Source organism: Passer domesticus, chromosome 7 (assembly GCF_036417665.1).
Source record: "Passer domesticus isolate bPasDom1 chromosome 7, bPasDom1.hap1, whole genome shotgun sequence".
Taxonomy (NCBI): domain Eukaryota; kingdom Metazoa; phylum Chordata; class Aves; order Passeriformes; family Passeridae; genus Passer; species Passer domesticus.
The window spans coordinates 47,490,892-47,517,776 of NC_087480.1; the positions used below are offsets into that span (position 1 = coordinate 47,490,892).

General features: G+C 37.1%; 1 protein-coding gene across 4 annotated transcripts in view; it reads left to right on the forward strand.

Annotated features, from left to right (window-relative positions):
- Positions 1 to 26,885, forward strand: part of LOC135305114 (uncharacterized) — a 494,456-nt gene that overhangs the window by 195,118 nt on the left and 272,453 nt on the right. For 3 of the 4 annotated variants that reach the window (XR_010366400.1, XR_010366401.1, XM_064428373.1), the window contains exon 7: positions 19,765 to 19,838. The exons of the other annotated variant lie outside the window; for it this stretch is intronic. The gene's annotated coding sequence lies outside the window, so the exon portion shown is untranslated. The remainder of the gene's footprint in view (positions 1 to 19,764; positions 19,839 to 26,885) is intronic. 4 annotated transcript variants of the gene reach the window in all.

Sequence of the window (26,885 nt, forward strand, 5' to 3'; positions counted from 1 at the left end):
GTGTTGCATTTTGAATACAAAGTTTTTCTTCTAACAGTTCCCTGTGAGGAACAGTGATATGTGTTGTTCTGTAGATTCACTGCTCATTTGTTTGGATTCACCCAGGCTCTGTGGATTTTTGGTTTCCACAAGAAACCTAAAATAGCTGATGCAATTTCCCCTTACTTTTAAAGCATCTCTTGAGATTTAGTGTTTCCCTCTATCCCTGACTTAACAAGCAGAATTCTACCTACCTAGGCTGATAAATATTAATGTTGTAATGATGGCAATGAAATTGTATTTTGCCATAAGGATTTTAAGTAAATGTTCTTTGTATAAAACTTCAATCTATAATCTGTATATCAGGAGAAAGTAATTAATTAAAATCATAAGCTTTTTCTTAATTATGTATAGGAGTTCCAATAGTCTGCTGCCATATTTTACTGAAGTAAAACACTAAAAAGTGTTTTCCACTTAATATCGATGTGTTTTTATTATCACGTTTGCTGAATTCCCTCCCCACATTAAATAAACGAGAAAATAAAATGGGGCATAAACAGTTTTAGAAAATTAATGCTATAGGGAATTTGCTGAAGGAGCTGGAAGGCCAGATTAAAACATTTTCCAGACCTGCTGAGAGCTTATCTTAAAACATGACCAAGATAATTGTTTTATTTTCCTCTCCTGAAACATCTGGAATAAGTTCCTGAAGAGATAAGAAGTGTATGCACAAAGTGCAACTGTAGCATAGTGTTACACTCCCACATAGCTTTTCATTTAATGTGTTTCAACTACCACCTGGCCAAACAGAGATGAAAATATACTGAAACATGTTCAAGCTCGAAGAATTGTTCAATCTTTTGTTATTCCCTACCACTCCTCACATGATTTGTCTCCTGCTTCTTTTTCTCAAGGGCTAAATGTTGCAGGGAATCACAGTTCCTACTCAGTGGAGTAACCACAACAAAGCTCTTCTGGAAATGAAAGCTACATCCAGCCTCCTCTGCTTTTATCTGTAAATGAAACACGCTCTAAGCCTGTATCTGTTCGTGGAGGCTGTAATATCTAGGGGAGTTAGGCACCCTTTTATAAATCTCATCTTGGAAATCCCATCTGAGGAGAATTATTTCCTTATTCTTTATGATTATAAGGCATTAGCAGATAAAAGTGTTTTCCCTGGGATAACTTATTTGTAGCTGAGCTTTCCCTTAATGAGAATATGCTGTTTTCCACACTGCCTGTGATTTACACACTGACAACATAAGAGCATACAGCTTGAATATACTGAAATACTTGTATTCAAAATAAATTAATAAATTTTAGATTACACAATGGTAAACTGGGACATGCTAAGGAAGTGCTTTTAAAACAGAAAGCTGTATTGTGCCTTTTTGCCACAGCACAAAGATACAGTGCTGTCCATACTAGATACGTCTGGAAGCAGCAGTGAGATACTGTGCATGAACAGCTCCAGGCATTCCTTCCAGGAAAAGTGTATCAGAATGATGCAAGACATGCATAAACACACTTGTTAATTCTTGGAAAAGGAATATTTATCCAATTGTAGTGGATATGTGTATGACACAGAGAGATAACTCACAGCTTCTTGATGCTGGAAAGCTACCTGCATAAATTCTGGTAGCAATGAATGTAAAAGGGTTGTGGAAACCAATGCCACTTTCTGAGCAATTCTGTTAAAATTTGCCTTAGTCTGCTAAAATTTAAAATTAAAGCTGAGCTATTCCTGATTAGGTGATTGAAATGCTTTGTATGTCAGAAATCTGACTTCCGCTCCTTCAAAGAGAAAGACATGCCAGCAGCAGTAAAATGTTTTGTGTCTAGTTGGAAATTACCACCAGAATTGTTGTTCCAAATTTTTTTCTTGGAATAAATGCAGTTTTTGTGACTGCCTCTTCATCTTCTAAAACACTATGAAGAATTGAGTGAATGAGCCCATAAGGTACACTTCAGCATCTTCTCCTTTAACCTTTTTATTCAAAAATGAAAAGTTTCACAATTGAAAATTCCATTATAACAATGAGTTCTACAGGCTTACTTTTTCTTTTTTAAGGTAGTTTATCAAGAACTGCACAAGTTTTAAAGTCAGATCTCACTGCTATTTGAAATAATGTGAAGTGCTAATAAGTAAAGTGCTGAAATGCTATCTAAAATTTGCATGTGGTCTAAACCAGACATTTGACTTTTTGCTTTGCTGTGCATTTTGCTTTTGACTTGTTTTCAAGTAATTCCAAAATGAATGTCTCATCTCTCCTTTCTCAAGAATTGCCAGTGAGTAAAAATCTATCATATTTTAAACTATTAATTAAATAGTTGCTCTTAATTTAATTAATTTTAAGAGTTAAACTGTTAAACCCTATTCCTTTTAGGTGACCAACTTGTATATTAGAAAGAAACAAAGATAAGGAAAATACAGAGATAAGCCACAGAAGTTACCAAGAGTAACAAATGTTCATACTAATGTGTTTCAGAGAGCCAAAGACAGATATTTAAATCCCATTTCAGATCATGTGTTCTACAGATCACAAAGGCAGGAAAGCTCTACCTTGACTCAGGGTTTTTCTGAAAGCTAATTCCTGGATCCAAGTAGAGTTTTGACATGATTATAATTCAATCAGATGATAATGGTCCCATCTGGCAGTAGAATAGCAAGTCAGCTGAGACTGATGATGACATTTTACCTTCTCCAAATTCCTCACTCAAGAGCTCAAAGGACCTGTAAATTTGTTATCCAGCTCTTCCTCCTCTCTTTCTTGCAGAACAGCAAATTTTCAGTCCTTTTCTCTGTTTTTGCTGAGACTATTCCTACATTTCATCTCCCGATGTATGTTGTAAAATCTCACTCTTCCTAATCCAGTAACTTTTTCCACCTTAATTTGGCAACGTGATGGCTTCTTATAAGTGTTTTGACTTTTAAAGTGCTGTCTTTACTTAATTCTTAGTAGCCTTAAGTAGAGAAGGAGTTAAGTATGAGTTGCTTGTGTCTGTCCCATTTCTGCAGGCCTTTCCACAGGAATGAGGAAAGCAAGACAGAGGTAGCTATGCTTTTTAGATACCGATGCAGACTTTCCCAGAGGTAGCCTGAATGCCATTACTTGTGTTGTTTAGACTGGCATTTACTATCTGAATACATTAGTACCCTGTGCTTAATTAAAGTAAACAGTGATTAAAAGTCTGATGATGCTTCCTAATTCAATACCAAGGTCTGTACTCACAAGAGAGACTGAGACTGCAGTTTTCTGAGGAGTGAAGTTTGGATGTGAAATTCCTTGTCTGTGCCATTTGCTTCTTTCTGCCCATTTGGTAATTCCCATACCTTTGCTGGAAGGGAACTGTAAGCCTTGGGAGGACAATATACTGAGGGAGGGAGAGAGGGTTTTAATCCAAGCCACTTTGCTGTCTCCTTTCCTTCCCAACAACTACAGTTTAAACATGAGAGTGTGTGCCTACAGAAATGGGGGAAGGCAGAAGGAGCATGTTAGGGAAGGGCCAGGAACCTCCTAAACTGACTTCATCCCTGACAAAACTGATACCAGGAAAAGATAGCATGCGGTAGAGAAGAATGCAGCATTTGTGATCTTGCAGTGCTGGAGATACAAGCAGTTTATCTCACAATAGGAATGTTCAGTGTAGGATTCTTGTGTTGTTGCTTGTTGTCCACCCAATTGATACACTTCTGAAGATAAAAAATTTATCAATCTGTAGTGCTCTGCAAATTTCCCTAACAATTTTTCAAGCTCTTCTAGGCTTTATTTTTGGTGTGCTGGCAGCAAGAAACATTGCAGCAGGTTTTTCTGTCTGACACCTCTCTCTCGTCCTGATCACTATATTTATCGACACACAGATTTGTTTTTTCAAATCTCAGCTTCAATCATACTCATTCTCTCCTCCCTGAAGATTGCTTGGCACTAATCTGGGTTTGGTTTGGTTAGGTTTTTGATTTAATGTCTTCAACAGAGATCGTTGAGTTTTGAAAACATAAACATCCCTTCCAGCCCATCCAGAAAAGCTCACTGGAACCTATCAGAACAATCCTCCATCTTGTAGGGTCATTTTATGGATAAACAAAACATGTACTCAACTGATACTTTGCTGGAACTTATCTTTACTTCTAACATCCTTCCTTTGACAGACTTTATCATCCTCACTTTACTGAATGATATTTTTTCTTCCAGTCATTCTGTACATCATAACAGAACTGTGAGAGCAATGTGTGCATATGTATAAAAAAATTTGAACCACAGTGCTGTTGGTTTGTTGCTGCCGGTATTGTTGGGGTCTTTTTCCTCTGATTATTGACTATTTAGTCAATATAAACTCATAGATTTTTAAATTTTTAAAGATATGATGTACTTCTAATCTAATACTTGGTTTATAAGAAAATTGTATTATGAAACTTGATTTTTTTCTAAGAAAAATATAAAGACATTTTTCATGTTGAGCCAGCAGCTCTGAGTTACTGGAAAATAAAATTTCTTCATTCAGTCTGTAGTCCTATATCACTGTCTCTGAGAGTTTAGTGGGGGGGGGGTGTGTGTGGATGTGCATTGAAATTGATAGGGAGATTCTCTTATGTTCTTTCTAAAGAGTTTTTGGGAAGGAGGAGGAGAAGTGCTTAGGCTGTGGGGTTGCAAGTTCCATATTCTTACTCCTTCAGCATTAGGAGATTGCTATAAAGATTGCCTTCCCTGTGCTTGGTCTCGTTCCCACACTCCTGCTGTTGACACCATCACCTCCCTACTCCCAGACTCCCCCTTATCTGCAGCAAAATGCAAATCTTGTTCAAATTATGATAGTGATCTCACACCAAGTAATAGCTATTTTGTTGCAAACCATCAGTCATGTATCCCTTGTGCCCAGTGTTGTCGCCAGATACAAAGAATAGGCAGGTCAAATCAGCTCTCTTAAAACTAAGCCATTGGGTCAAGCCTAGCAGTGAAAGCCTGGATTCAGTAAACATTGAAGCTAAGTTGAAGTTCTCCCACATGGAAACCCTCATTCTGTGTGTGCAACAGAGAGGATTTTAGGGAAAATAGTGAATTGTAGAAATCCCTTAATGTATGCTAGATCCATCCATAGAATCTTCTCAGTAGTATAAAGAGACTCACTGGAGAGAGCAGGTTCTAGGTTCATGTAATTTGTAGTCGCCAAAGTCTATTTTCAGCCTTGTATTTTTCTTTCTTCCTCTTCTCACTGTTTACTTCCCTGTGCAGCTAGTTTTGAGTCTGTGCAATTTTATGTCTGTTTTCAGCATTGCTGAGAGGGAGGTAGACACAAAGGGTGTGCAAAGGAAGCATCCTCCCAAAGAGAACTTCAGCCGTTCTGGGAAAATTCTTTGTGCAAACAAGGAATATCTGTGTTTGCCTGACTCTGTTCAATGTGGAGTAAAGTGGAGGGCTTTAGAGCTTGAAGCCATAGGGCCTGTACTTTCCACCTACTGATGGTTTTATCCTGCTTCTTTATGTTGAGTATAGCCAATGTGCCTTCATTTCAATACTTTGTAATGATGAAAGCACCGTCTAAAATATTATTTTAAAAGAATCAGATATAAATTTATACCCATAAATGCAAGGGGAAAAACACAGCTTCCTGCAGATCGGAATCTAATTCTCATTTATTAATGCCTCAATGTCAGTTGATCCTTTTAGCTGCAATGTGTTGTTTAGTTCATAAGGTTTTTGAAAGAATGCTGTTATCATGTAGTCTTTTAAAATGATGCCAATAATAATATGCCATTAGCTAAAGAAGAATGCCATGATTAGATCTGTTCCTACCCAAAGGCAACCAGCCATGTTGATAAATTGGTGTGATCTCCTTGCTAAGTAGTTGTTCAGATTTGCCTTGACTCAGTAGTCTCAGTAGTAAGTGGACTGGTAATTTAGCTTCTCTTCATTTTCTGACTATCTTGACCTCGACACCTTTTTTCCACATTATCAAGTGAGCATGGTATTTTCCACACACTCTGTAATACAGACAATAACTGTATGTGTCTGTCTAAAATTGGGAGATGTTAAGGATTTTTAATACATATATAATTTTATTACTTTCTTCCACTGTGTGTCAAAGTTCCATGCAGAGTGCCTGTTTTTACTTAGCTTTTTTTCTTTTTATTACCCAGAACTTTTCAACCTTGTGTGATCTCTTTAAAATTCCCTTTAGAATACATAATTGTACTCGATCAATTTGTTAAAGGCTTTTGAAGTGTTAAAAAAGCTACATTAAAATTATTTTCTTTCAGGTTTTATGTTAATGAACATAGGTGCTATTCAAAGCAAAGTCAGTGTGTCAAGGGAACTTTAACTAAAGTTATTCATACATAAACTAAAAAAGGAAACATCTTTAGTGGAGGAAAATACATTTAATGAGTAAGTGCAGCACACAATTCCTCCTTTCAAAACTGTCAGTTCATATTGAACCTCCATTCTAGATATCTTACAATTACTTTGTCAACAGAAGGTAGAGTAGTGATGGATGATACATTGGTTCTTGAAACCAAACTTTCTGTGAGTTACTTAGGCTGAAACTAAATGCTTTTACATTCCAGTCTTATTGATGATAGTGGTTTTATATTTATCACCCTGTCATTTCAGTTGACTGTATCAGCCTCTTCAGTGCAGGAATATGGACACTAATGGAGGTGTGTCCTTAGTGCTCTAAAGGGTCACAGACTCATTCCACTAACACGTTCACAGCCCTGTTATAAGCTCAGAAATAATTTTGCCATTTTAAACAGTAATCTGTGGCTGTAGGTGTATGAGGCCTGGGAAAAACATTTTCCTACTGGTCTTTTTAGACCGTGCTACCTGTTTGACACTGAATAGGCTTCTTTCAAGTTTCACTAATAATAATGTTACTGTTTTGCAACCTGCCCTATAATAATCAGAATTCTACCAGGGCCTTGGGAGTCCAGGATCAGATTGCAGCATTTATTTATAAGAAATTCTGTCAAGAATCAATAATAGTCTTGGGTCTCAAGTTCCTTCTTTAATAATACTTTGATATGATTTGTCACAAGCTAGCCCACAGTATCCACCAGATTTTATTACTTAGCTTGCAGCACAGTCTCTCATCTTTGAGTCATGAGATCAGCCATGGGGAGACCTTTAAAAAGCTATATTCTTTACTGTTTGGTTATTACAGAAAGTCTATATTACTCAATAATATCTTTTATAAGGTGTGCTGTCACATCTTCACATAGATGTTTAACCTCGATGTAGATATACTGAATGCCTGGAGGCCATTTTACTGACATGGACATTGTTTTTCATGATTGGATGCCAAATGTATCAACAAAAACAACAGAAGTTGGGCCTTATTTTCACAGCTTGGTAGTTCTGACTGAATCTCATACAAACTGTCGATAGCAACTAAGATTTTATTTAGAGTGTAGAGTGTAACATTTTTATTACTTGAAAGTAGCAGGAATTCTGTGAAAGCAATTTAGATTACTTTCCACTGTAATATCAGTTCCTAAGGTTCTACTGTGTATCTCAATAAACAAGATCCTACTGTGTCACTCGCATATTGTGGTTCTAAATATATAAGATTTAACTCAGACCAGAAATTCAGATAGTTTCAGTTGGCATTTATTTATACAGATGGTCTACAAAATGAATTACATGTATTCTTGACTTAAGGCACAATATGCTTGATTCAATGAAATTTTCAGTAAAGTTTGTTAAAAAATGCTTTGAGTCAATACTGTCTAGTCAACTTGCAAAACTCAGATGCTCATCTTCCATTTTTTGTGAAATTAGGAGCTGAGAAATCCAGGAGAAGATGGAGGCTTGCTCCATGTCCCTTGGATGTCATCAGAGTCATGCATAACTAATACCAGTGCAACAAATTACAGATAAACATGTTTTGATAAATCATGGGATTTTTTTCCAAATAGGAATTAAGGAAAAAAACCAAAACAAAAAAACCCTTTAATTTTAAATGCTTTTATTATTAAAGTTTTCTGTTAATAATAAGAATGAGCTATTGTGTATGTCTCTGGATTTGAAGGTTCATTCAATTTTCTATATAACCATGTTGTTTAGAAGACAGGGAAGCCCTTAAATTAGGGCATGGGTGAAAATTGAGTTATGTTTTTTTGGACCAGCCAAAGGTCAGACCAAGAATAGAAGCATGCACATTTTTCAATACTGCTCATAGTGAGGATCTTAGAAATAAGTAGGTGTGATAATTTAATTTTAACATATCATATCTCCCTGGTTTATAATTTTTTAAGCCTGTCCCAGTAAAACTTGAAAAGCAGGTAGGTCTTTGGGAAAGTCAGTCCTCATGTATAATAAAACTACATGGCCTGTTTTTAGCTCAGAGCTAATACAAAATTATTTATAGATCCATAGAGGCTTGTAATACAGATATTAAAAACAAAAATAATTCTAAGTTATTTATTAAGAGTGCATAGTAATTGTTGAATTACAGAAAGATAATCTTGAATTGATTCTAGAAATTTTTGATGCTTTGTTTTGAAAATGTAACATTTTGACAGACTGAAGTAACTTCAAGACTGAAAATGCATGTTGGTTAAAGACTTTGACCCATGAAAAGCTACTAAGATTCTTCCCTTAATAAGACTTAAATTGATAAGTGGAGATACTTCCTTCATTTGCAAGTTGGCCTAAAACAAAGAGTTTACTTACAGATGGAATCTAAGACGCAATAGTCCCATAATGTCTGAAATACAGTATTAATTTTGCAAATCTTTCAAATTCTTGAAAAGCAACTCCTCAGGAAATATAGAAATGTGTAATATTATTCATAACGTTAATTTTTAGGCACTCTAGTCAATTAGTTTTGAAACATTTAAAAGATTGTTGTCTAATTATGTCTGTGTTGTTTGATTTACATCGAATGGGTGAACTAGAAATATGAAAATATATGTTTTCCTATAGATAGTTTGGAAAAGTTAATGTATCTGGTATCACCAGGTAGTTCATATATTTGTATACACACACACACACACACAGTGCACATGTACACACACATATATGCACATGAATACACCTAAATAATAAACAACTAGTGAAGCAATTGTATTTACCTTTTCTAGTTTAGAGCCATATGTACCATAGTTGAAGTTTCAAATAACTGAATAATCTACCTGCAGGTAGTGTTGAGTTAGAAAAGGCATATAAAAAAAGACATCAAAAAAGAAGCCTGGAGCAGCCTATGGGAAAAAACAAAATGGTATAAATTAGATCTGGACTTGAACACTTCCTATGTAATATAAAGGAGAAAAAGAATTTGGAAAGCTGTGAAGCTTATAAAAGAAAAAACCCCCACACTTAGAAATGGGCATTTAAACATTAAAATTAGAAATAGAGAGGTAACGTAAATGTGGCTTCCTGCCTGTATTTCATAAGCTAACCTGTAGTCTAAATTTATGGGGAAAAGAGACCATGTTAGCCCTAGACCTGCCATTTCTAGCTTGACCTTAAGCCCACAAGTTGAGTCTGTTTCATGGAAGCAATTCATTCATCCTTCCTGTACACTGCTCGTTTCCTTAGAGCTCTTACCACTCTCCCTGAGGAGCCTTAGGAAATATGTCCATCACATGACCAAAATGCAGATGTGGATTTATACCTGCCACATCCCTGCCTAGCAGGTATTTGTTTTTTTTCAGTAGCCTCCTCTGTGCATGTGTTGAGAGAAAGGCCATGTAGCTGGCCCTTGGGGCCTGCAGAAAAGGGTGTGCTGTTGGATGCATGCACAAAGCCTCCCCTTCCCAACAGGAAAAGACTGTTCTTCTCTAACATGCTCTGCCAAACTCATGGTTTTCATTTGCTCAGGTTATCAGCAGTGTACTGACTATCCCTCTAACAAGAGCATAACGTGCTTACTGTTTGCATCACTAGTAAGCAGGAAGGAAAAGAATAAAGAATGCACCAGTTATAGTTTTTCAATTTTATAAATGAATAGTGGACATATGCATACTTTTTATGACTAGTAGCAGAGTCCATCTCTTCCAGATCCTTCATTGTTACTCATTCTGGAGACCCCTACCAAGGTACAAAACTAATCAGACTACCTCAGATCCTGTCTGAGTCCTTTGTCCTTGACTTCCTTGCTATTTTTCTTTTTTCCTTGTGATTTAGCAGTCAATCCTGAGAAGCCATTGGCTATTTTCATAGTCAGTTAGCTGTAACATAATAACAGGTTCTGTAAAATGCTTCAAAATTCAAAGCAAAACAACATGCATGGATACTAATTGTATGAGCTTGATGATTCTGTGAAATGTATTGTTTACAGGCATCATTAGTTTTATTGGTAGCAGGCCAACTGTGGCAGAGATCTATTTAGCGTGTGATAGGAAAGCAAAGGAAAGTGTTAACTTGGGTTTTGATCTTATCAGCTTCAATCACTTCCATAAATCTGTGTTCTAGAAATGCATCTAAGTTTGTCCTAACTTTCCTGGGAAGCCCATATTTCCCTCTAGTCCCATCAAAGTTCACTTTATTAACCCAGGAGTTATAGGTTTCAGCAGAAATAAATTCTTTTAGCAGCAACAAAATGTACTTGTCAGGCTTTCCACCAGATTCTCTGAAAATCTCATTCTTTTGTGTAGGAGCCACATTTTGTATGCTTACCTCTGGCAGCTGCTCTTCTGCAGTACATTTGCCATCTCCTGCACCCACATCCACACCAGTAATACTCACGTATTCATCAGCTTGTGTTTGTATTCCCATCACCTCACTTAAGCACACAACTTACAGGGGCCAAAAGAAATCATTGCCATTTTTTGGATCAGAATTAGGACAAAATAAAAACCAGCAAAGAAAAAGACAGGTTTCATACTCCTGAACATTTGCAAGAGTATTGAATGTTGAAGAAGAAAACAAAATTTGATTTACTATAGAGGAAAATACTAAATCCTGCATACTCATCCTTGGCTTCCAGTTGAGCAGAATAAACAGTCTTGGTTTAGATAATGGCTTGTTTGCAGTTCTGTTCTGGTCACGCCTTGTAGAAGTATTCAAATTCTCTTGCTTAGAAGTATAAAAATGCCTTTGAAAGGGAGATCTTCCTGAGCAATCTTCTGATTTGCTTCTTAAGCAAATTTACCTGATTTTGCCAGATCTGTTAACTGATCTTTTTGATGTTTTCTTAGGAGGTTGTCTATGTTATGTTTATAAATGTTGCATGTATATCTCTGTAATCCTTTTATGGCTTCTAAAAGGCTATTTCAGAGCTAAATCAGCTGTTCTGGCCTTAGATCTGAGGAACAGAATCAGTTCACAAGTTTTGAAAATCTTGGTAACAGACAATGGCTCATAGCTTTTGAATATTTACTTTGTCTAACCTGAACCAAGAGCTTCTTGATGAGAAGATGGTACTTTGGCCAGAATTGCAAGGAGACACTTTGAAATTAAGAAGGAGAAAGGAATTAGAAGATGCTCTGCTGAGCATCAGATTCCCAACCAAACAAAGTGAGGGAGTGCAAAAACACCAAAACAAGGAAACCCAATTTGAGCTGTTCAGTCTCCTGAAACTAAGTGTAGCTGTGTCTTGAGTATTCTTATATTTCTAGAACCTCTTTTTTTTTTTTTTTTTTCCTGCTGTATATTCTTGTAGCTAATTCCATTTCTTCCACTGAACATCATGACATCATCATGGTCACAGAGGGAATGGATGGGCACATCTACACTGCTCTGTGCTGTAGAAAGCAATATAGCTACAGCAGCATGGGGCTGTATACTTCCAGGGCTGAATTCCCTCCTGAATATAACTCATTTAAATTTAGCTCCAGGATCTATATATTGCTTTACACTGTTCTATGACAGAAGATAAACCTGGTACACCCTGCTGGGATTAACATAGTTCATAATCAGGCATTTCAGTAACATTACCAGCTCAATCTCAAAGTTTCATTGTAGGAGCTAGAAGATTTGTGAGTGAAAGTTGGAAAGAAATGAGACTGGAAAGTAGTGAAAAGAAGAGCTTCATCTCTAATCTACAATTGTGAATTTTGGGGAAGTAGATTCAATGCACTGACTTTGACCTGAAATGAAGATTATTCTTGTGCTTACTGACTCTGCTGCATGATGATCTTGCATTTGTTGACCATACTGAGAAACATGGCAATTCCTAATTCCTCCTGGAGGGAAATCATTGCATTACAATGCTAGAAGTGCAGCACTGGAATGTGCATTTCCAGTAACTCATTCATTAGCACTGAATATCCAAAGAAGGTACATGCTCACTGCACGCTGACAAACTCAGACCATTTGGCAGGTTCTGAGGTTTTTCAGAGGTTGGCATTGTGACATGGGCTGAGCTTTTAACCTTGCCCACAACATTAATAAACTTTAAACTGAAAGAATACATACTCCAAGCAGGGCATGTTCCCAAGTTTGTGCCAAGGTCTAAGCCGTGCTGTACCTCAGGACTCTGAGCTCTGAAGTGCTTATTAATTTTTCCCTGTAATTCCTAACAAAATTGTATTGCTGCATGAAAGCAACAGGGGCCTCTGATAATTTACCCTCTGCAAGTTCGAATCCATGTTAGTGAAACGAACTGTCTGCCTTATATTTCAAAGGTAATGAATTCAAATTCTGTTGGGATTGAAATTTTATTAGAAATCCTGCATATCTTCTCTTCTTATTATTTATGGGTCAAATGGATCATTATATTGATTGATCAACACTTAATTTGTTATTATCCATAAGTACACAGCAAATAATGAAAATGCCCTGTCACTTTGTTAAAGAATCATCAAAAGTGATGGTAATAAGATACTTTTCTAATTAATTTTTTGCATACATGTAGATGAAACTTGTGTATCTCTGGAGCTTTGACTGACCACTCAAACATCTGGTAGGAAAAGCTGAGTAGTAAACTAAGTAATATATATATGTTTGTACTAATGCCTGCATTTTTAGCAGTGCTCACTGTAAAAATAACACACAGGACAATAGGGTTTATGATAATGTTCTAAGTTAATAATCTTCTGTACAGCAACAAACTTGATGTTGTCATGCACCTCTGTTCTAGGAACTAGGTCTGTATTTTCTAGCTGGAAAAAGGAGAGACTGGGAATTTTGTTGTATTTATTTATAGTTACTGATTTTTTAAAATTATAATTAATTCTCTTGGATTTGTTAGGCTAAATTTTTCCTAACTTCCACTGACTGACAACCTATAAAATGTAGGGCTGAAACACAGCCTTCAGTCCAAGTAATGTATACATATGTATTATACCATTAGGTTGGTATTGTCTTGATGGAGACACACTGGGCCATATTTTCAAACATTCTTAGTGCATAGAAATCCAATTGAAGCTTACAAAAGCTGTAAATAATCACGTTCTTGAAAATTGGGAGTGTTTTTCCTAGTGAGAGTAACCAGCATCTACCATTAAGAAAACCTATATATTAATTGTTGTCTCCACTGGCCTAAATATTGCTAAAAGTAAGGATGCTCTTGTCATGATGCAAAGCAAAACTGAAAAGAAAAATAAAATTTTTTTACTGTCACAGTCATATGGATCAGAGTTAAATGCATTTTAGATTAAAATTATTGGTGTATATATTTTATCGATAATGTAGAAAATCAGGCATCTCAATATAGGTAATGTATTTTTTTTCTACTGAGCTGGTTTACAGGTGTGCTCAAATTGTACCACAATGGGTTGCTCATGAAGAGCAGCACCAATGCAAGGGATGTTTTTTGCATGTTTTATCCCAATTACCTTTACCTCTGCACAAAACCAGCTCACTGTTTGAGTGCATTCCATGATGTGCTTTCACATGAGACTTGTAATTACTTCATGTGTCTCATAAATCCCTCCACAGTAACCTTGACTAATTACAAGTGGGCAAGCTAACGTGTTGTGGTTGGCGCTGAACTCCTCACAGACTGGCCGCCTGGGATAGTCCACAGAATTTTTAAATTCTCAGTTGAAACCTTTCTTCCATGGAAGCACTAGTTTGTCTCTTTACTACCCAGTTGCCAGTTTTCATTAAACTTATGGCAGACTTTATGTCCTTTCAGTTTCTACAGTTTTGCCCCTTCCTTAAAGAATGGGAACTTACAGATGGGTGAAAGAGCAAACTGTTCAATGTTGTGCATTTTATCCTTTGAAAACCAGGCTATAATGATATAGAAAACTTAATTCACAAAGCTATGAAGTATCAAACAACACTCACAAAGTTATGTGACAAACACCACTCACAAAGTTATGAAATACCTTATAAATATGAAATATCTTATAAATATAAAAGGTGAAACTCTGATTTATGCCAATAATCTCTTCAAGCATTAATGTTTGTCTAATGGATTCAGGTAACAAAAATTATTGCATATGCTACAGAAGGCATTATAATTTGAGATCCACCTGTGCCATTATATCAAAGCTAAAATTATTCCATGAGACTTTGGAACATTCCATGTTGGTTGATACTACGTACTTTTAACTAAAAGCTTCTCCTTTCACTTTACATCAACAGAAGTGGAACAATTAATGCTTCAAAATACAAGAGAAGCTTTTGTTCTTGTTTAAATTTTTGTACCTTAGCTTGAAAGGTATCTTGAGCTCCTTTGAAGTTTCCCTTTAATATACTGCACCCAAACCACTTCTTTATAAGAGCCTCATTTAACTTTCACATTTTAAAGATTTTTCAATGCAAGCCCAAATATAACCAAAAAAAAAGTGATAATTGTTGAAACAGAGTTGTTGGATAGTGTAGACATTGAATCTTATGGAAGTCACAACCTGGAAGTATCTTGTGCAGCTCTGATGTATAGCTGGCAGGTAGGTCACATCACATAGGATGCGCTTCATGCTCTAGACTAATGTTTTCTTGAATCATTAATCAAGTTTAATAATTCACAGAGACCCCAGTTCCACAGAGCTTGTGTGGCCCCTTGCAGAGAGTCCCACTTGCTGCAGTGGCGTTCCCTCAGAGCTCTGCTTGTGCAATTCTCAGGCACCTGCTTAAATGTCAATTCTCTAAGTCAGGATGAGACTTCTGCAGCTTTCCCTGGGCATCGGATCAGACTGTACATCCTTTGGTAGAGGATTGGTTTTCTCCTGCCTGTATGTGAAAGCAGCTACCACCCAGCTGATAGTAACAAGAACAACTGAAATGCTGATTTGAGATTTCACTGAAGCCCCTTAGGACTGCAGGCAGAAGGTCAGGACAATCAGCACTGAAGAGTGCGGGATTGTTTGCAATTGATCCAGATTAACTGGCCTGGCACTCCCAGTGCCTGTATAGCAGTGGTATTCCTGCCCAACTGCAGGGGATATAATAGAGCCTGCAGAAGTTGTGATTGTTTTTGTAACCCTATTCAATTCCCTGAATTCCTTGAGAGTAATTCATGATAGCCAGTGTACAGTTTATTTAATTTACCCTTTAGAAATGGGTCATTTCAGATTTCTGATGTCTGCTGTCATCAGACTCCATTGTGAGTGAGCAAATGTTGATGTCATACTGTGGTTTATGAGTCATATATCATGTCTACATTTTATCTTGGTTTTGTGCTGCTACACAAACGTAGTGTTGTGGGAACTCACTCCATTTCAGACCTCTGAAAGTTTAATTCTCATGCACTATACTTATTTTTTTTTCTTTCTGAACTGGGTCAGATGTCCCTTTTTGTAATAATTTAATTAACACTTTGGAATAATGATGCATTAATTAATGCCAGATTACAATGAAAATGCTACAGAATTACACTTTATATCAACATTAATGCAAAATGAGTTCCTCCTGGATAATATTTCTTACAGAGAATACAAAAAGAGATAATACTAATTAGGCCATCAATTTAAATTTACCATAATTTCAATCCATGTCACTTATCTGTTCTCTAGCACAAAACCTTCTGTTCTACCATACACTTTTTGCTGCATTGATATCGGTGTGGCAGCCAGACTGGGAGTAATTTCCTAATGTGCATTCTTACACATATAATACACTTCTGCACTGCAGTGCTGGGTCTGGTGTCTGCATTGTGGAGGACTGAGCTTTAAAAATCACGTATAGGCTTAAGAATGTTCTGACACAGGTCTTCTTTGGGTAGATGAACTTCACTGGCAAAATAACACCCTCACGAGAGGCGTAGGATTTTGTGTCATGTGTGGCACATTATTAGTCTGAAGCACACAGTCCAGCTTACTCTAGTTCTTTCTGGCATGGCCCAGATTTGCTGCTGCAAATTCAACATCTGCAAAGTCATTCTTTTGTGCATTACTATTTTAACTGCTTCATACCAGAATGTTAGGCAAATAAGAAGTCAAGCTTTCTGTTCCTAATAAGTTTCAGTCCACCTATGTATTTCCACATTCAAGAAAAAAATAGTTTTTTAAAAACAAATCTGATATCACTGCACTTTGGTCCTTTTTTTTTAATATGACCATCACCTAGACGTTGCCTTTTGTGCAGGTAAGAAAAGAGGATTAAAAAGACAACTCTGAAATGTAAAGCATGAAAGCAAATTGGTAAAGATGATTCATTTTCAATGACTGACCACAGCAGCTTGCTTTCCTCCCCACTCCTGACTCTCTGGCAGTTTGGTGGAACCTGCTGGGTCACCACAATTTCTGTGTCCTTGCTCTTCCATGACCTACAGAGAGTCAAGTATAGAGACCACTCAGGCTGGCTTGAGAGCACTGATGTTCGTTTGGAATTGCCAGGCTGTGCAGGAGCTTAGCTGCATCCTGTCCTGACTATGTAATGAAAAGTAGTCAGGGATCTGAAGTCATGTCAGTACCAGCACATGAGGAGTTTGAGAGTTCTTCACACATTGTAAAGACATTTGGAAATTATAAAATGAAACTTTTTTGGTTTTACAGACTGGAAATTCTTTCAGAATTTTCTGCATGATAGATTTTAATATACTTGGGAATTTTTATTCCAACGACAAATAACACCAAATTCTGAAATTTTCTGTGAAATCGACTCATTGCACAGCTCTAGTTGCTTTCTTCAAAAACTCAAATCTCCTTCTTTATAAAGTATTTTGCTCAGTAGATTTTAATGAGATGTTTTTATACTAGACATTTTTACTAATTTTATTGTGTAATGTGGAGTGATTTATTTCAAAACAGAACATGGTGGTGCCCTTGTTAGAATGTGTTCACCAACAAGGAGATTTAAAGAAGCATTTGCCACTCAGCAGATCTGATTGGCAGAGTAGCTGTGAGATGCTACAAAGTAATGGCAGAGTTCAAAGAAAATAAAACCCAACATAATGGTTCTGCTTTATGGAAAAGTGTTCCAGCCTGCATAATAGCCCAGGAAATTATTTTATTGGCATATTGTTTATCTTCAGAGGGGGCCATTCTTTTTTTATAGACATGCTGAGTGGAATGTATGTTATATAAAGAACAAGACAGTATCCAATGAAATGACATAGCCCTAAACCAGGAGCTGTGTGGGATTTGACCATGACAAAACTACATGGCATTCTGCACCAGAATGAATTTCACATCTTGTACTTTGGCTTTAGCATACTGCTTTCTCTGGAGAGCTCCATTCTGGTCTTTCTATCTCATGGGCAAATTGAGTTAGTGCACTATCTCTTCTCCTTTGCAGAATTTATTTGAAATTTAGAAAAGGTCAGATATGTAAATCTGTGTGATTTGTTTTATGAAACTACCTCTTTGTTTGGGAAAGTTCACTATAACTGTCCATCAGTGTTCAGGACTGTTAAAAGAATATGTATTTAGGAGCAATGATGTGAGCAGATTTTTGAAAATACGAAGAAGATTAATTTTTCTAGGAACAATCTATTTAAGTAGAGGAACAGATATTTAAGAACTAGAGTAAGTTCTCATCCTTAGATGGTCTTATAACTCAGTGCAGAATACACAGTGTACTGGAAAAACTATGATAACTACTACATGGGCTGAATTGATGTTGATCCCAGTGTTCTGGAATTAAGAAATCTTACAAATCTTTTCTATCTGTGACTTTTGAGAACTGCCAAAGAATGGTTTTTGTAGCTCAGGACTCAAGCCAGTATAATAAAATAGTCCTATATAGTAAACCAGCTTTGTGCTGAGGGAAGATTTACTCTGTGCCAATCTACATGGCTTTCCCATTCCAAGTGTTATTAATCCCGTACTTTCAAAAGCAATGAAGTGTATTCAGAAAAACATAAAGAAAAGTGAAGATTTTTTTAGATTTCATATGTAACATCAACTAGAAACTAATTGGATTAAATATTGTAGTAAAAAAATACCACTGTTACAGACTTTTTGTTTAGATTGTCCTTTTTCAATATGGTTTTCTATTCTGTTTAAGTACTCACATTGTATTTTTTTCTCATTAACTTATACAGTCCCAAAATTAAGAACTTTCATTCTTAGTCCTTTTCATGATTTTAAATCTTTAGTGCTAAGAACTGTATCCTGGAGATCCAAATAAAGTAGCTTATCTGGACAGCTATCTGATGGTGCTGTGTTTAGTTGAAACTCCAAATGAGTGTCTACAAGTCAGTATCTACAAGGGACAGAAACAGGGTTTGACACCTGCCTTGAAGATGACATCTTTTTGGAACATAAGGACCTAAATATGCAGATGTCAGAGTTAAGTTCAAGTGTTTTAGTACCCACATATTTAAGTACTAGGCTTTTTTTCTGGTACATTTCTGGCCTTATTTCAGATGTGGAATACTTGTAAGGTGATGGCTGATAGAGGATTTCAGCAGCTTGTCAATTTTAAGTTTACCTTTAAGGCTTCTGCAGAACATCCTTCTCTTGTGACAGCACCAGTACATTGGTAACATCTGCCTCTTTCCAGCTGATCACACCTGTTGATGCTAAAGTGCATTAACAATCAACTAACAACCCTCCTCTGGTTCTTTTTCATCTCTGTTAGCACTGTGCTTAATAAATTATGATATATAATGTATTCCTTATTTAAATGAATTTAATTGAGTACCAAACCTATTTCTGGTCATATTACTTGATGATCCCTTTAACACCAGAAGGATAATTCTAAGAAAACTGTTTCACAGATATAGGTAACTTTTGTATAATACTGTTCCCAGTCTTGTGAGTGACGTGTATTTAAATTTTGTCCCAGAAGAGTAAGAAAGTTCATGTTCATATTGACTTTCTTTCTTTAAGTCTGTGAAAGAGAAAAGCTCTGAAAGAGCTGGCTTGGAAGTCTGACACTGGTAGCCAGAAAACATGGGGCCCTTACCACAGTGCTGGATGTAGGAGTACAACACAAATAATATCAAGCTAATTCCACAAGGGATAATACATGTTCAGGAAGTGGGGCTGATCACAAGAGGTTTCTAGCATGGATTCTGAAAGCAAGAGAGCCACCCTGATGCTACACCTGAGTTTATACATCCTCCATCTTGATGGTGGTAATTAATCAGGGACAGCACTGTGCTGATGATGCCATGCTGCACTGGTAGATGGAAGTGTGGTTGTAACTATGTCAGAAGTCACTGCATAAATGTTTGTCAAAGCCAAGACAAATATTAATATCACCAGAGTTATATACTCAAATTTTGCTAGCAAAAACTATAAAAATCACCATTCACACATATTCATCAGAGCTATACTACATAGATTGGCTAATAACTATTGAACATGTGAAATATCTAAGTTAAAAAGCAATGAATAAAAACTGTAAGAATTGGAGAATGTTGAATAAATTCAAAGAAATCATCAAATCATTATAAGAGATCTGCTTACGGATAATTAGTAAATAATAATTTTCTAAGTTATTTGCTATGCATTGTTCATTCATCTTTAATAAGTATCTTACAGTATAAATGGTATTTTTATTTCAGCTCCTAGAACATAAAAAATCTATAGATGCTAGCTGAGAATTTTGCAAGTGTGTCTGAATGCCAAATCAACTGAGGTAAGTTGGAGTTTATGTCCCTGAACATATTGTACGATCAGTGGATAAGGCAGGGTTTAAATATAGATTGAAAACCACAGGCTATTAAGTATCTAGGAATATTTTACCTTATGGAGTTGAAGTCTACAACTAACAAAGAGGTAATATAAATAGAGTGTAAAAAAAATTGCTGGGTGGTCTCTGCCACATAGTGTATTGTGTGATGGAAAAGGCTGAGAGCTGTAAGAGAGATATTGGGACCAAACCTGACATACTGCATACATTAAACATCTTGCTACGTACTGTCTGAGAAACGTTCTTAAAGGAACTTGTGGGCTGGTTAACAAAAACTTTATGGCATTATAGGAAGCCCAAAATCTGGGATGAAAATGCTAGTGTTAGCCAAACTTTTAGGTGGAGCAAATTTTCCAGAGTTACAAAATATTGGTTTTTTGTGTAGCCAAGGAAAGGATGCCATGTAAGTGGATCTCAGCCCATTTGGATAGCCTCTGAAAATGCACAAATGTACTTTTTCATTTGTTCTCATTAACAAGGCTGAACTGAAAAGAGCTGCATGCAGTGCTGAAAGCTATGGCTAAGTAGACTTTAAATCGTAGGGAAAATGCAGGAGAAAATACACAGTGGAAAGACGGGAATCCCTATGAAACAAAACTAGTGTAAGATTTGTTTCAGGTACTTTTATTTTGAGTTGAGGCCCTGATGGCACCAGCAGGCCCCAGCGGCCTCAGGGCTCCCTGGCACTGGCCAGCCCCAGCCCAGCCCCAGCCCCAGCCCCAGCCCAGCTCTGGCCTAGCCCGGGCCCCTGGCAGCCCCAGCCCAGCCCTGCCAGCCCAGCCCAGCCCAGCCCAGCCCAGCCCAGCCCAGCCCCAGCCCCAGCCCTGTGTCTCAGTAGGTGCCCGCAGTTCCCTGGTTGCCAGGCCAGGCCCTGCCAGCCATGGGGCCGCCACGCTGCCGTCCCGTGGAGCTTTGCCAGGAGTGCTGGGATTGTAGCATTGGTGTACGTCAGGCCATGGAATGGTGTCTGTTTCTTCCTCATCTCCTTGAGTAACCATGCTGGCTCAGACCAGAGCTCCAAGCTCTTGCAGTCACAGCCTCTCTGTGACAAGGAAAGATGTACTGTGCAAACAGCTCTGCTTCCCCACTAGGACTGACACAGAGGCCTTGGAGGTAAAACACAGACTTCAGCTAATTTCTAAGGCATTTGAATCAAGCCCCTCAACTACATATGTTATGTTTTCCCATTCTCTCTGCTCACTTCAGGCTTAGAATTGCCACTCATAAGCACCGTAATTACCACAGCATTACATGCTGAAGGGAAGCAATGGAGAATGGTTACAGTGAATGCAAGAAGGAGTTGTACTGTGCTGCCTCATTCCTGCTCCTTTGTCTTTGATTAATGGGACAATAAACACCCATGAGAACTGCTAGGGAGACCTCAAAAGATGTGGACAGATGCTTGTCTTATGGCTCTTCAAAGGGCATTCACTACCTTAAGTATTCTATGATTGTAATTTTCATTGAGGTTTGGTGGCTCTGTTCCATTTGTATGGGTATCCAATTACAACTCAAATATTTGCACTTGACAGCAGTTTTAGACTACATAGTTAAATGAAAAATGAACCAAATGCAGTACATACTTTAATAACAATCAGTCTTAAGAGAATTTTTTGAGGAACAGCTTCTGACCCACCAGGATTATTAAACATCCTGTAGCATTTTTTGTAAGATTAGTCACAGTGTCTTTCTGAAACTCAATTTATATTATTACATTCTGCCTCCATAAATCACCCTGCGGTATCAACTGAATATAGTATTCTTCTGTCTCATATTGTTGTAGAAAGTTAAAAAGCTGTCATGTTCCACCTCAGAAATGGATCCACAGTGCTAGAATGTAATGCAGTTCTGTTACAAGATTTGGAACTTTTTGTTATTTTACAATCCAGTACATTTGCAAGAGAATCCATTATTTTTCTCAGTGCTTCTTGGTGTCCTCACCTATCAATGAATGTAGAAATAATAAGTATCAGTATTTTGCAAAGACACTAATTTCTAAAGATTTTTCCCTAGACCAAACACAAAAGAAAGAAAATTATACATTTCAATTTGCACCAGCAGAGAACAAAATTTCTAGTTTTTCAAACGTGGTTATTTACTTAATGCATTTTGTTTCTTGGCAGGTCTTGCAGATGATGCAATAAATGTCACTCCTTCCTTTTACTCAGCATCAAGTGATCAGATCATTCTCCTCCTTTATTCTTTTCTTTTGACTGAGAGGAAAGCCAGCAGCTCTGCTCCTCTTGATTATTAAATATCTCATATAGTTGCCAGAATGGGGATATAAACCTACTGCTCTATCCAGATTCAAGTGTGAATAATTACATTCTGCCTACCTGAATTCCCACAATGATTTCATTTGGGTACAGTATATTTCTTCATTTCCTGCTCTTGGGCCTGTTTTGGCATCTATTGAAGTTAATGGAAAGTTCTCAAAGACTCTGGTGAAAGAAAATGTCCATAAACTATGGGGCAATTCTGTTGTGGTATTAAACAGCTTGAGTAGACATAAGTAGAGTTGTTTCTTATAGATTGCTTGTACTGCCTGTCTTTACCAGTTTGGAAAACTCTTCCCATTTCATCAAGGCTATGTGCATATTCAAAATATAAAAAATGGCAATGAATGTATTTTTAAGGTATTCTGTTGTAGACAACTTATATATGCTAAATTTACAGATATATATGGTTGATCCTCACACCACTGACTTTTATGAAGGCCTTTCTTTGGACTTTAGTGAGGATATCTAGGTAATATCTTAAGAGTAATAGACGATAGTAGCATTCCTATGCATAGAAATTCTGTTTTTTCAGACATCTGTGGATGTCTGGGGGGAAAAAAAAGAAATAGAAAAGCTGTTCAAAAGTTGAATTAAAATCTTTTGAACCTCAGATTGAACTACAATACTCTGCACCAAGACATGCATGCAGTTGCAAGTAATTGCTGCTTTCATAGCAAAACTTTGAATTTTTCCAAAATATATTTTTCTTTTTCTAGAGCTACAAAGTACAGGTATTGAACCCTTCTCAATTGTCTCTAGGAAATTCTTCAGAGGATAAAAAGAGAGCAACTCAAAATAGAGGCAGACCAAATTGTAAAATTAATTCAGACCTGAGCTTTCCTAATTCTTTAGCAGGTCCATCTTTGACCAGAATTTATTTTATTTAGATTTCTAATAAAATGAGGGTCACATCTATTGATCCTAGATTACTCCAGGCTGGAGTATATTTGATATGGTTGTTCCCCCCTTCTTTTCTCTCAATGCTTTATAAGTTATTCCATTCACTCTCATTCTTGGGAATTTTGGTCATATTCTGTGAGCTGGGGCAGGACACAGACCATCTTTTTATTCCTCCCAAGTCTGTATCAGGTACTTTTAACCTTGGCCTGAGCTATTGGCATGAAAATTGCCTGTATTCTAAATATGCAACATTCCTTTTCTTTGGCCTTAGACAAAACTGGGAGGAGGGCTGATGTCAGTGGTGACAGCATCACACCATTTCTCAGAAACCAGCAGAGGAATTCTGTGATGAAGAGCATTGAAGATAATCTCAACAATTCAGTGTTGTGATTCTTACTGTGGAGTGGGAGGTCATCTTAATTCAAGAGCTAAACCAACAGTCCTGCAGTGTCATATACAGCATTTCTAATAATTCAAAAATCCTCTAAGTCAGAAGTGTGGTACAGCTAAGCAAAGACCCTTCAGACAAGAAAGATGCTTTTATTTTATTTAATTTTCAAATGTTTTTGCAGCTTGCTAGCTTCATAACCCAGGGCAAGTTTAATTAAAGTCAATGAAGCAGTTTAAAGCGAAGAAGAAATCAGCATTAGAAAAAGTGTTGATTGTTTTCTAATTGTGCCATGGACTATCTCTGTAATGGATTCTTGCCTCCTTAACTCTAGATAAAGCCTGATATTCAATGTAGACAGGAGACCTGGGAAACTCCTTACTAAAATTTCCTTACTAGTTGCTTATGTGGTTATCTTAGCATCTTTGTGACATGATTGATTTCATTGTTTTTGGTCAGCTGTTGGACTAGGTGGGTATTATCTTCTGAAGATTGTAATAACAGAATAGTGTACCATACAGGAATGTTTTGCATGTGCAGTTTAAAAATCTCTTAGTTTATTAATCCTTTATTCAGAAAGTGTGCCTGTATGATACAGTTTGTGTCCAGATTCAGCCTGAATTCAGTCATTTGAGTGAATATGAGAATAATAGTAATTTTGAATGTTGCCTTGAACGTACACACGGTGTCAGTAGGATTTGGTCAGTAGGACATGGCTGGACAATTTGCTTACAATACAAGTGGCATCCCTGTTACCATCAGTGGGTAAGGATCTGCCAGTTGCATATTCCCTCCAGTTGCCCAGGGAAGCTGTGGATGCCCCATCCCTGGCAGTGTTCAAGGCCAGGTTGGATGGGTCTCTGGGTAACCTGGTCTAGTGAAAGGTCCCTGGCCATGGCAGGAGGTTGGAACTAACCACATGATCTTTAAGATCTATTCCAACCCAAACCATGTGATGATTCTATGATTCCTTCCCAACATTTACTGACTTGATCCAGTCGATGGACAGTCTGCATTCCCCACATTTCTACTCTAGAGAGAACAAGATCAAAATTCTGTTAGTTTGTCAACTCTCTGTCTTTCTCTCAATATTTTAATCTGGAAGATGTCTGTTTAAAGCAGAATAGATTCCACAAAATTACTACAACAGGGACAGTATCACGGCTGACTTACTTGGTGCTTGGACTGAATAATCCCTTTCAAGACAATGAATGTGTGTGCTGTCAGCCAACTCTGACAGAGGATGCTGGTTAACATTAATTTTGTTGCTGGTGGTTTTATGAAGCAAAATTCTGACTGCTGAGAATTAGACTAAACTAAATGAGCTTGGTTTGGACAGACCACTGGAGGAGTTGCAATGGTCCTTTGCAATGATTGGAGCTTGACTTAAAAAGCAGCATACAGAATGCATATTCCACTCAGTGTATTTATTATTCAGACTGGCATTCATTTACGTGAAAACTATGTCTTTAAATTGGAAACAATATAAAGTAATTAATGTAAATATATCCACTCCAGCAACAAGCTGTTACAAAAGTAACACAAGATGTAAATTTGGGAGAGCTACTAATGAGGTGTATCAGTGTGCACTTGAAGCCTGGGCCAAGGATGCTGTTGATAGCAGTTAGAAAATCATGTTCACAACTGTGAAACTTAAAGGCAGGGCCTTACCATTCCAGGTTCTTCAGAGGAAGCCAAGTCCTTGAGGAACTGTAGAATTTCAATTATGTTCCTTGCTACAATTTTTCTTTGCTTGCAGTGACTATTCTTCTCTTCCAAACCAGTACAAACGTGGGCACTGAATCCTGTTTTGGTGTCCTGTCACCATGGATCACTGTGATCACACAGCAGCTAATGGTGCATGGGCTGAGCGCAGCATCACTGCTCCAAACCAGCCCAACTACTAAACAAGAGAGGCAGTAAAAGGAGAAACTCCTGCTGATAGCAAGAACTTCTGTTTTATCTGAGAATAATTTACTGAGAAGGTAATTGGTGAATTCCCAATGGGAAAAAACTTGATTCTGTCTGAGCATAGGTTACCAAATGTGCCATCATAAAGTAATTGATTTTGTGATATATCAGGTAGGAAAATAGTTGAGGCTATTGAACTTTTCACTTAGGGCCTCAGGGTGAACTTGAACAAAGCTTCCAAAGGTGAAGAACCAGTGCTTGACATGTGCAGGGTTTTGCACTCTTAACAGCCTTTTTAATTTTCATTTTTCCCTTTTACCAAGATCTAGATTTGCACAGAGTCTCATTAAGATGGTTGAGTTGTCATTGGAGATAATCACCAAAGGAATGCGTTATAAAAGGAGAAAAAAGTATGTCTAGAAAGTCTGAATAATTTTTTTATGCTGTTGTTTTAGTGAAGAGGCTTTGGATGCTGATAGAAAAGTTACTATAGCTATAGGGCACATTTAATTGCATTTTAGAAACTTCTTTTAATCCGGTAATAACAAAAAATTAAATCAGTGCTGACATTTTTTTGTTGCCAGAAGAAGGTAGTAAAAGGGTAAAGAAATAATTGTTAGTTCTGAGAATATAATTAGCAACTTTAATGCTTTAATCTAAAAAATGCATATTTTGAGCCTGGGTGAATGATTAAAGAAAAGATATTGAAAGCCTTTGAAATTTCTAACTGTTTGTTTTTAATTGTAAATTATGATCACTATAATTAGCTCATTTAGTACATTTATAATGTAAACAAATATGAATATACAGAACTTCAGTGATATATTTCAGGGCAAATAAGAGCAACATTGTGACCCTGGGCTCTATTTATTAAGCCTTTCTTGTAGTGTTTGGCACTGCTTCATTCTTTCATACTGTTTTCCCCCTTTTTTTTCCAGAAGATAAAAGAAAGCCGTACATAATATTTGCAGGTCTCTGCTGAGGTCTTAATGCATCTGGAGCTACACTGAAGAAAACACAGATAGAAATCTGGTCCTTTTTGGGCTCCATTTAACTCTAACTCTGAAGCTTTCTTAAAGCTAGAGTTTTTGTCATGCTAGAAAAGAAATACTGCATGTTTTCTTAAACACTAGGCTGTTAATACAATTAACAATTGTAGATGAATAGATGAACTGAAAGTAATGCTATTTTTCAGGTGTACTTACCATTTCCATAGCTAGCTGTCTGCAGAAATGCAGTGTGTCTGACACTGCCTGTCCTGTTTCCTGGTGTGCACTTTGTGTAGCATCCTGGGACCAGGTTTCAGAAACCTGCTCCTTTCCTCGTGCACATGCTGCCCTCCACATCATAGTAACACAAACAGGAGCTGCCTGCCTAAGACTCCCTGAATGTAATGGAAGCACTTAATGAGTTACAGGATGTTATTCCCCCACCAAGTTCAAAGATTAACATTTAGTCTCACCATTATTTTTGTAAAAAGACATCTTTAGTTACATTTCCAGAGCTCAGTTATCA